The sequence below is a fragment of the Varroa destructor genome, unplaced genomic scaffold, assembly GCF_002443255.2.
Source record: "Varroa destructor unplaced genomic scaffold, Vdes_3.0 BEIS01000002.1, whole genome shotgun sequence".
Taxonomy (NCBI): Eukaryota; Metazoa; Arthropoda; class Arachnida; order Mesostigmata; family Varroidae; genus Varroa; species Varroa destructor.
The window spans coordinates 54806432-54816242 of record NW_019211455.1 but is presented as its reverse complement, the minus strand read 5'-3'; the positions used below and the strand labels follow the sequence as shown (position 1 = coordinate 54816242).

General features: G+C 44.0%; 1 long non-coding RNA gene across 1 annotated transcript; it reads right to left on the bottom strand.

Moving 5' to 3' along the window:
- Positions 1–8519: 8519 nt before the first annotated feature.
- On the bottom strand, positions 8520–9748 carry LOC147758013 (uncharacterized). The gene is made up of 2 exons (XR_015321821.1): positions 9520–9748; positions 8520–9367 (listed from the first exon to the last, which is right to left on the bottom strand). It is a non-coding gene; the product is annotated as an uncharacterized LOC147758013 (long non-coding RNA).
- Positions 9749–9811: the final 63 nt, after the last annotated feature.

The following is a 9811-nucleotide window of genomic DNA, read 5'->3' as shown; positions in this document are numbered from 1 at the left end:
TCCTCCCACTGGCATGTTTGAGATGTAGGCTGTAAATTTGGCCTTGTACGGTTGCTCAGGGGCCAAAACTAGTGTGGGTATTAGATAGTTACATGACGATCTTATACGTAAACCAGGTCAATCCTGCTTGGTCCCTCCCACAGGTCAGCTCGATGAGGATAAACTGACCCTTTCAAGTTAAACCTGCCTTCGATGCTGACTAGCCCGCGAAATTCGAATTGACCAGAAGCGAAACCGTCTTTCTTCTCAAACAGACATTATAACAACCCGGAGCATCATTTTATATCAGAAAAATTTCTGCAGCAGCTTCCACCCGCCTCAACTCTGCCGTTAGTAGCATTGCTTTCAAATCGTCCTAGCTGATTGAACCCCTCGCGACAGAACGGCCGACCGTCAGCCGTTGCAGACAGGACGGGACGAAGATTCCGGACTTTTGAGGCGGGGGTAGTACTCCAATAACAGTGGGGCAACCCCCACTGACCAGCAATCGCAGGCGCATATTCAATTCTTGTCGCTTCAACCGAATAGTCGCGTTATCATGTCTTCGTCTACCGCTTCTTGTCCTGTTCTCCTTGCCTGCTTGTCGCCGCTCGCCTGCTGATTGGAATTCCATCGCGATCAACGAACGGAGCCGTTAGTGAACTAACAGCGAAGGATAGGTCGAGAGTTTAGCCAGGGGTGACAGAATCAGGGTTGCTCTGATGCTTCAAAGTTCCGAGGTTGTTGGCGGTATTGCCCTAGGGCATAGGGTCAGTGTGACGATTCGAGCCTCAAGATGTATGTGAAATGTGGGCGCGCTCTAGGTTTGCGGATGCACTAGCGCATCTGTAGGCGACGGCACAACCGGAGGCAAACTAAGAATATGGACTTGTTGAGGACTGAAGGGCGTTGATTGCTGACTCGCATTTAAATGAAAAGATGTGAAGCGATGCAAAAGATACAGAAAGAAAAACGGCAAACTGGAAGGAGAGAATGTGTGGAGAAAAATAGAAGGCTAGGCCTGTCATACAAGCAAAGCCCAACCCTGCATGGCGTGTCTGGGTAACATACGCACCACGTGATACAGGCAGATGTCGCTCTTCTGTAGTGGGAAAAGACAAATCGTCCCTAGAAAGGGTCTTGAGTTCAGGCGGGGGAGGAGGGCTTCGAGGGCAACTTCTTTGTTAGAGTATTGTATCCATAGTTCATGGAGCTGGCACAAATTTGGATGCTAAAAACACTGCGACCGTATTTTACGTCCAAGCTTCGCTTGAAACTTTTGGGCAACATATGTCGCTGCTGTTGATGACAACAACGACGATGTTGAAGCTGTCTATGGCGGCATCGCGTCATTTCGTTCACGACCACCATCGCGTGTGCGCACAATGAGTTCATGTGTATATATTTGTGCATCGACTTCGTTCGAGCGTCTACAAATGAATGTAAGCATCATACAGCTGGTCGTAATCCAACGGTAGAGCTTTAGTTGCCTCTGATACGCCACCCGGAGTGAGTCCAGCAACGAAAACCTCACTCAGCAAAGCAGGTTGCTTTGGCCTGCGGCGACCTGCGCAGACGTTGCCCCACGCTGACTTGCGGGGTACTTCACCTACCATAGATGCGAGAAGAAGAGAGAGAAAGAGAGCGTAGGAGAGAGAGGAATTCTGTCACGAGTGCGGTCGATGCCCACTGCCGAAGTTGTTGACGCGACCTGAAGATAAGAAATAGTCAGACGTCGGACGGATAAAGATATGAACGCTATCCTTATGCGGGTGGTTTGTAAGTAGAACCACTGCCTGATGGTCTCTCAAAGGTCATCTACCTCCACTTGAGAATCGAGTAGCATGTTTTCAAATGTGCATACGCTTGAGGTTATAGATTTCAAAGAATCTACCTATTAAAGCTGACTACGGGTTCTCCATTAACTGGCGACTGGTATACACAACAATTCTTTATAGAAGCTATTCGATTGAAACTTGTGAATGTCTAAAGCACTTCGAAATAAACACGCAAATCTGTCCTGAAAATGCTTGCAGGGGTGTAGCCCTCTTTGCATGTATCTCACCAATCCATACCTTCGACCGGAAAGGTCCGACACTACAAATCACGCCATTCTAGGTTAGGTATAGGTTCGATTCAATAAAGCATAGTAATGACTTGATGGCATAGGATTCATTTACTAAACGAAAATTTCAAAAGACAAACATTTTCATCTGTTAATTACCAAGGCCAAATCTACATTTATACGAATTATTTGTCCTCCAGGAATACATTTTGTCGAGCCGCGCACTAAAGAATGCCACACCTTAGCCCCTGAGTGCAAGTTGCCCACGATCAATAATCGATGATTCGGTTGATACCATTCACTCGATGCTTGTTTAAGTGTTCTGTCGAAATAGGTTTCAGCGCGAACAAACCTGCTTTCCCCCGCCATGCTTCCAACACGACAATCATGAACTAGACCAGCCAGATCGGACGAGTTTCACTATTATGTATTGATTAGCATAGGTAACCCCAGCCGTTTGGTTTCCGTCTAAAGCGGGTGGAAGTGGGTGTCAGTGCGACCTGGGAGCGCCTTCAGTGACCGCAAACGACCACATTCCGATGAGGTTAAAAGGTGCCTCTGGCAAGAAATTACACTTCAACCTTAAGTGGCCTGATCGAGGTGGTGATTGACTTTGTGAACGTCAAATATTTAAAACAGCACTTAAAAACGAAGAACAGCATTTGCAAAGCCACAAGGTAATGCCTCATAAACATGTGTATTATTTAAAGCCAAAAGGATTTGTGAAATATACCGAAAAATGTGTAAGCTTTACGCTTTTGTGGTCAAAAAACATTTTTTCTAGTTTGTCTTTTTTAGACTATCCGGAATAATAAGCTGTACCCTGTGAGAACGTAAGGGAAAAGAAATGCAATGAGAAATATATAAACTATAAAAGTTGTTTTCTCTACTAACATACACATGTAATCTACCGGGGAAGAGTTGCCCGTGTCCCATATACAGAATGGTTATTCTGTGGGGTACAAAAACCTCACTTGATAGCATCGTTTCCCGACCACATGATTCGGAGTGCACGCTTGCCTGATCACCATTTGCTAAAAGCTGAAATGTCAACGAAAAACACATGAATTGAGCGAACGAAACCTGACTGGTGCAGATCCGCCAATAGAATGACTTATCGTTCCTCTTTTCGTAAACGTATCGATTCGAAGAATTATTCTACCTGCTACTTACGTGCGGACAGTGCGTAAAGATCAGAGGATTGCCCCCAACTCGACGAACCTCTACAGGCTGCAGTATCCTGGTATGATTCTGGTGTGTCTACCTGATCAGTCACGACTTGTCGACCAAGTGGCCTGATGCCTCCAGTGACCTGTACGACGACTGGGGCAAAAAAGCGGGTTTGCGTTCCCCCGTCGGATAAAAACTTTCTAAACGAGCTTAGGCAATGTTTAATATAAAGAGAATATCCGGATTGTTGTTAAGTCATTTCTTTAGCTGACATTGCTCAACGTTAAGGTCACCCCATACAGCCCTGAAGCCTTCGTATTTAGATCCTCCCTGAACCACGTTTACACAACTCAGTTATAATTCAGTCAGAATTAGTAGGGATGAATCGTATTTGAGCAGGTTCTATTATGATCGTCACTTCACAGAGCATGGCTATAATATGTAGTCGATTATGCTGCGTCGAGAAGGAGAGCTTATCATCAGGTCTTTGGCGAAGGTCAAAAAGTGCCGTGTCAACCTGTAACAATAATATACCACGTCAATCACCGTCGCCGTACGATTTGACACTTCTTCGGCCATGTTTTGCCACGATTTCGTGATGTCTACCTGCTAAGGTTAACGTTCACTTACCGGGGTTTAGACTGGGAACCGCTGTTAGCTATCTGGCCGGACAAATTTCAAGAGGCCTGCACTGCCGCCCCTGTCATCACACATCTCTACTGGTGGATCTTTCATTGGCAGATATATAATCAGTTTTGCATATCTCTCTAAAAGCTTCTGACTGATCTATTGAAAAGATTCGTCCGAATGATAATGGGTCCGCACTCGATCCTCCTACGGGACTGTTTAAGCTATGAATGTACAAATGAACTATATAACGGTATAGCTTGTTTTACTAAAGGCTAATAAATTATTAATTAATACTTGCTTTCCCGTATTGATCGGTTGTAACACACAGTTATAAATACAACCATACTTAACACATATGAAGATCGTGAAAAATGTTCTGCGGAGTGGGCCGTTCGCGCAGTGCTTGCAAATTAACTTTAATTAATTGTATAAGCTGCTTGCTTAAATTTAGGCTGGACAAGGAAAAAATACCAGGATAGGTTGGGGAAAGGTTAAGTGTAACCTCTACGGCTCCTCCTAAAGTACGCTAATCGCACATTCTATTTGTTCAGGGTAGAAATTCAAATTGCCTCAAGACTGTTGTACGTTCGAGTTATGATTGCTCTCGTTGGTGGCAATTCTCTGCGTGATCGAACCATAGAGACAGGTATAACTGCCGAAAAGCTCATCCTATTGCAACTGCTCCAGCGGTAAAAACAGAAAGCTTCTTAACTCCCCAGACGATGTTCAGAACGGTCAGGCAAACGACCGTTCGAAGTTGTTCCGTCGCGTGACGGTTCTCAGAATTGATGAGTTTTTTCGACTAGACTCACATCGACTAACCTTGGATGTACAGTCCGTTTTTACTGGGCTCATATTCTAGATCTTCTGTTTTCGGTTATTCAGACCTACACAGCACGATCCGGAAGGCAACGTTATAAAGACAAAATTGCAAATAAGATAATACCGTTCCCATGTGTACATCCTTCTCCCGTTAATAACGTTTTTCTATCAGCCGAATTGTACGTCATAAGAAACCAAGTGAATTATCTTTAGTAGACAGGCTTGTTTTTTTCTAGGAATGAGCTTTTATTAAATTTAACAAAAACAGAAAAACATGCGCAATACTAGTATTAAGAAAGACATCCAAGAGAACACCTCTCCAAGAGCAACACGTCATTAAATTTTTTGGTAATATCAAGTTGCCTTCCGTAATGCGCCTCTTCCATGCTCCATTTGACCTAGTCTTAATGATACGCTGCTTATCAAGCCTAGGGCTAATCAATCTGCAACAGAGCTGAACGACAATAGGGAATTTGAATTGACAATCATTTCAATATTTTATAAATAAAGTATAAGTAGATAAATTACTGCACATCGATTTTGTTCTCCGCATAATAATGTTATATAGTTTGGTTGTTTTTATTCGGAACAAGCTGCTTGACCTTCAATAAGCCTCGTCCGCGTTCAACTGATAGTTTAATACACGTCAAAAAGTTCATCTGTTTTTCACCGATAACAGATCAGCTCGATCTTGTACGGCCTTCACCAGTACAAACGTCACTCACACAAACATTCCTCGCGTTCCAGCGGAAGGGGGTGCGACGATTGCATTGATTATCGCTCGATCGCAGCGAGTGGCCACGTTATCGCGATATCGATGTGAAGGGTGATCCGTCTGTGGCTGAAAACCTTACCCTCGCCCCAACCCCCGACTCTGAACCTTAGTAGACCTGAAACGCACCTCAGATATCTTCAGGTCGCATCTTCGTTGTTAACCTGTGTGCCTGCCTGTTCTTGCGTATACTACTACCACCCACCGAAAAACGCCCACAATCAAAATAAGTTCGGAGTTGCTTTTGTTTGTTACGGGCACATACGAGCTCAGATCATCAATGTCGAGGCGCAAAACAAGTCCGTAGAGCAATCGCCTATAACCTGTGGGGAATGCAACCTTACACTTAGGGAATATACAGTAGGTAGGTATTCGATAGGTCGTATCAAGCAGCTTTAAAGTCAAGCCTTCCGTCCAACACTGTCCGAGTGATATTACGTTGGGCCTATATATACATGTAGGGGGATTAGGTTTTTCCCCCAGATACCCATAGATCCCAAGTGGAATTGAACCGGCGCCCGTTTCAAGTCCACGAGGTGGTACTATTGGGATGATCGATTAGGACTATGTTAAAAGTTGCTTGACATTAGCACAAATTACTATTCAATTGAAGCTCTATTTACATAAAGGCTGAAAGCTGGCATGATTAGCCATCACTCCAGTGGCCCATAATGCCGGTGATGCGATGCGGTAAGTTTCATTGCCGTTCGCTGTTTTTTCAACGTAAACAGTAATGACTGACAGTGACTAATGATTAATTTTACATACATCCATCCATCCATCCCTCCCTCCTCGTAGCATTGTTCCTAACATAGAGCTATGTGAAAAAGGACCTCAAGGTAAGGAAAATCAACCTATTTTGATAAAAAAAAAAAAAATAAAACAAACAAGTAAAAAAAAAACATCGATATTCCCTTGAAAAGGTAAAAATGGTGTGCGTACGCTACCTCATGAGCATATATATATACTTCATATGAAATATCGGATATCGAATGAAGCGTACAAATAAGCTTGTGACAGTATTTTTCGAAAAGAATAGTCTATTGGTAATGCACCTATGCGTCTCACAAAATGCTTTCCCCAATCGACTATATTATGAGTGATCGTCTGTCTCCTTATGAATAAACGTACTTTTTAATACAATCTCTTAAACTTATTAAATGTTGCTTGAATACTCGCAGCCACCTGATCAAATCCGATCTGAACAAAAGCGAAGTGGGCGTTTCTGCCCAGACGTCATTGACGCTCCATTGTTTCTGTTCCACTCGTTCTGATTCATGACAGCGCAATGACGCTAACCCAAAAACATACCGCGCAGAATGAATTCATGCGTCCAAAAAAACCCCACAAGTCCCCGACCGAAGCACACACCTGAGCCCTTTTAACCTCGTTAAATGCATTTGTGACTAATCAAGAAGTGACGCGCCGCGCCTTTTCTGTTTCGGTACCCTGCTTGCTTATCTGACAATTACTTTTGCGGTCAGACATCCTCCGATCAGACCTGCTGACCACTGGCCGCTTCAGCCAATTTTGGTGGCAGACGAACTTAAACCAGGATCTTGCTTTGTTTCTATTCGAATGTATGTATATAATATATATATATATCCAAGACCGCCACCTAACTGGTTTATGACAGGCTTGTCATGCGCCTATAAAATTGAAGTTACATATGTGAACAAAATTGCCACAACTAGACGGTGTACGGCCTCCGCCCAGGAGCAAATAGGCTAGCTGAAGACCAAAAGGCTAAATGGCGGAGATCTTTAGGCGAGGCTGAAACCCGTTTCCGCGAAACAGAGGTTGCGGATCCAGGATCCATCCACTCAGTGTACACCATACGTTTGACCTCTACGGGGAACGTATTACGTTGGACTTGCACCGCCGCTCGCTTCGTATCGCGCATTTACATTGCGGTCAAGACGCTTCCGAAAACGGGCGAACAGATTAAGAATGTCGAACAGTCGAAGTTCGCTTATTCTGGCCTTTTGTTTTCGTTGTACAAGTAACTGCTAAGTTTTGTTTTTAGGTACACTCGTTACCGCTCACTGAAAAGATAAGCGTACTCACCGATCCTATTTGGAGTCAGCGACTGAATCAGCAGCAGTTACCGCAGTAACAACGGCAGAGCTAGACGTAAGTTCGACGACGGTCACAGACCACTATTAAATTGTATTAATGAAAGCTAGCGAATGGATCTAGCGGAAGCGATTAGTGCGGTCGCGATTATTGGAATTGAGTCAACCTGCTGAGGTTAGGTTAGGTAGAGCCGGGTTGACTTAGGTTAATGTCTGCGCGCGGCTACTCGCCAGCCATAAGCCATTTAGTAAATGGATCCGGGTGAAGATAGAAAAAAAACTTGAAATAGGCCAGAACTAAAGGATGTTAACAAACGCTAGTTGTATGGCGACAAGTGATTGCTATGTGCTACCCGGAACGTCAATCGATACGCGGGTCGAATGGCGTTTTGCGGTGGAATGGAACTAATAGATCCCTGGAAGACCTAAAAAAAGGTTTCAAAGTACATGTGAGATAGGCGTCGATGGGCTGGCTACTTTGAAATGAGAAACTCTATCGCTTATGAGCTGGCCTTTCTAATAAAGGTCATGCCGACTTGACGACTTCGTTGATTATAGGAGAGCGTGCTGGCGAAGCTTGCAACGAGAAAAACTGTTTATTTATTCGTAAACCAGTAGAAGAATAGTAGTTACTCGTAAATGCTAATGTAACGTAACCTCAAAGCGAGGTTTTGAACAAGGCCCTTTTTGTTGATAACGACTGGTCTTATGGCAAATAATTCAGCATTGAGCTACATAGAATTTCATCTAAGTTAAATAGTTTTTTTTCTAAACGTGTTACACCTTCTGACTCGTGTGAGTCGTGTAGGAGGTCTGTTGCGCAGTACATAATTGTGCCTTTTACAGTCTGCCCTAGATATCAGATGGCTGTTTAACGCTACCCGTGATCCGTCTTGGGTTAATGTTTTCTCCTGTGATAAAATACTATTCTATGGTGTTTTGATCATTAAGCTGCCCCATAACGATAATAGTACATTGAGACGCTAGAAAAATTGCAACCTCTCAATTAAGTGTTTTAGGTAATCGCTTTTTATAAAATTAAGGTAACATCACTGCCTAAATAAGTGAGCGATAGGATAGGACAGGATCTCGTCCTTCGTCCTTCTGTCATCCTTTACTAATCGACATTCACTGATCGTAGGTTCCGGAAAGATCTGATGATTACATTATTTTGCGATGTTTATTTTCTTTTTTTGCTAGCTAGAGACCTATAACTTCAAATATTGTTTATGCCTGAAGAAAACATTATCTTCAACAGTGCAGATTTCCTCCAATCTCAAATATATTATTCGTAGTATTATAGCCTATTATCAATAGAAGTCTTATTCGTGTATCGTTCTTCGCTATAGACAAAGCGTTCTGTTAGTCTCACTGCGTTCACATAGACCGCTTTACGTCCTTTTTATATCCGGATCGTTTCAGAACACTCAGGATCAGGTGAGTGTTTACGAGTCCTGGTTGGCTTTCACTATTACACACTGTATGAACAACCTGTGGCAGGTAACGGGATGTTCGTTGTTGTTACGTGCCTTCCCTCTCCTTCCCAGTGACAGGTTCCTCATCATGAATTATGCCTAGGCCGCTACTTCACTCCCTTTGTACATTTCCATTCGTTCTATCATGTGCTCCTGTTCAAGTACAGATGCGCTTATCCATGTGTAACTTTGCCACAATACATTGGTGCTGATCTCGTTACTAGCATGGCCGTATACTCAGCACTTCAGCACGTCTGGACATCCTTCGACTCTGCTGTTCGGGACGGGCTTCACTCAGCTCATTGGTCCCTGTAAATGCCATTGGCGCCGCAACACGGCCGGTTGTCTTCACAATGGAGCGGCGCGGCGAAAAAACCAGCTACATAAAGTGCACACTGTTATGTTCCCGTTAGAAGGCTTCATCATCACTGGCCAGTCGGGACTTCGTTGTTTCTTATACGCGAAGTATATATGCATGGAAAGCATATGATAATAGTAGTATAGCCTGTGCAGCATAGACGGTATACTTACTCACAATCAGTGAATCTGTGTGTGTATCAGTTGAACAGACAGCAAAAGCATACATGACGCACAGACAAATTCAGAAGACTGCGACGCACCCCTACGAATGCTAAGGGCCACATCGCAGCCAGGTTGGCTGACTCTGGCGGGACTAGATCGCGTCGATACCATGCTAGCGTCACTTCCTAAACGGATTTAAAAACCGTTGGATTCGCCGTTCCAAACAGGGCTAATCCTACCCCCGTCCCCCGCCCCTTCTCCAGTACGCCGCTCCAAGCTCTCCGCTAGTCAAGCGACGGCT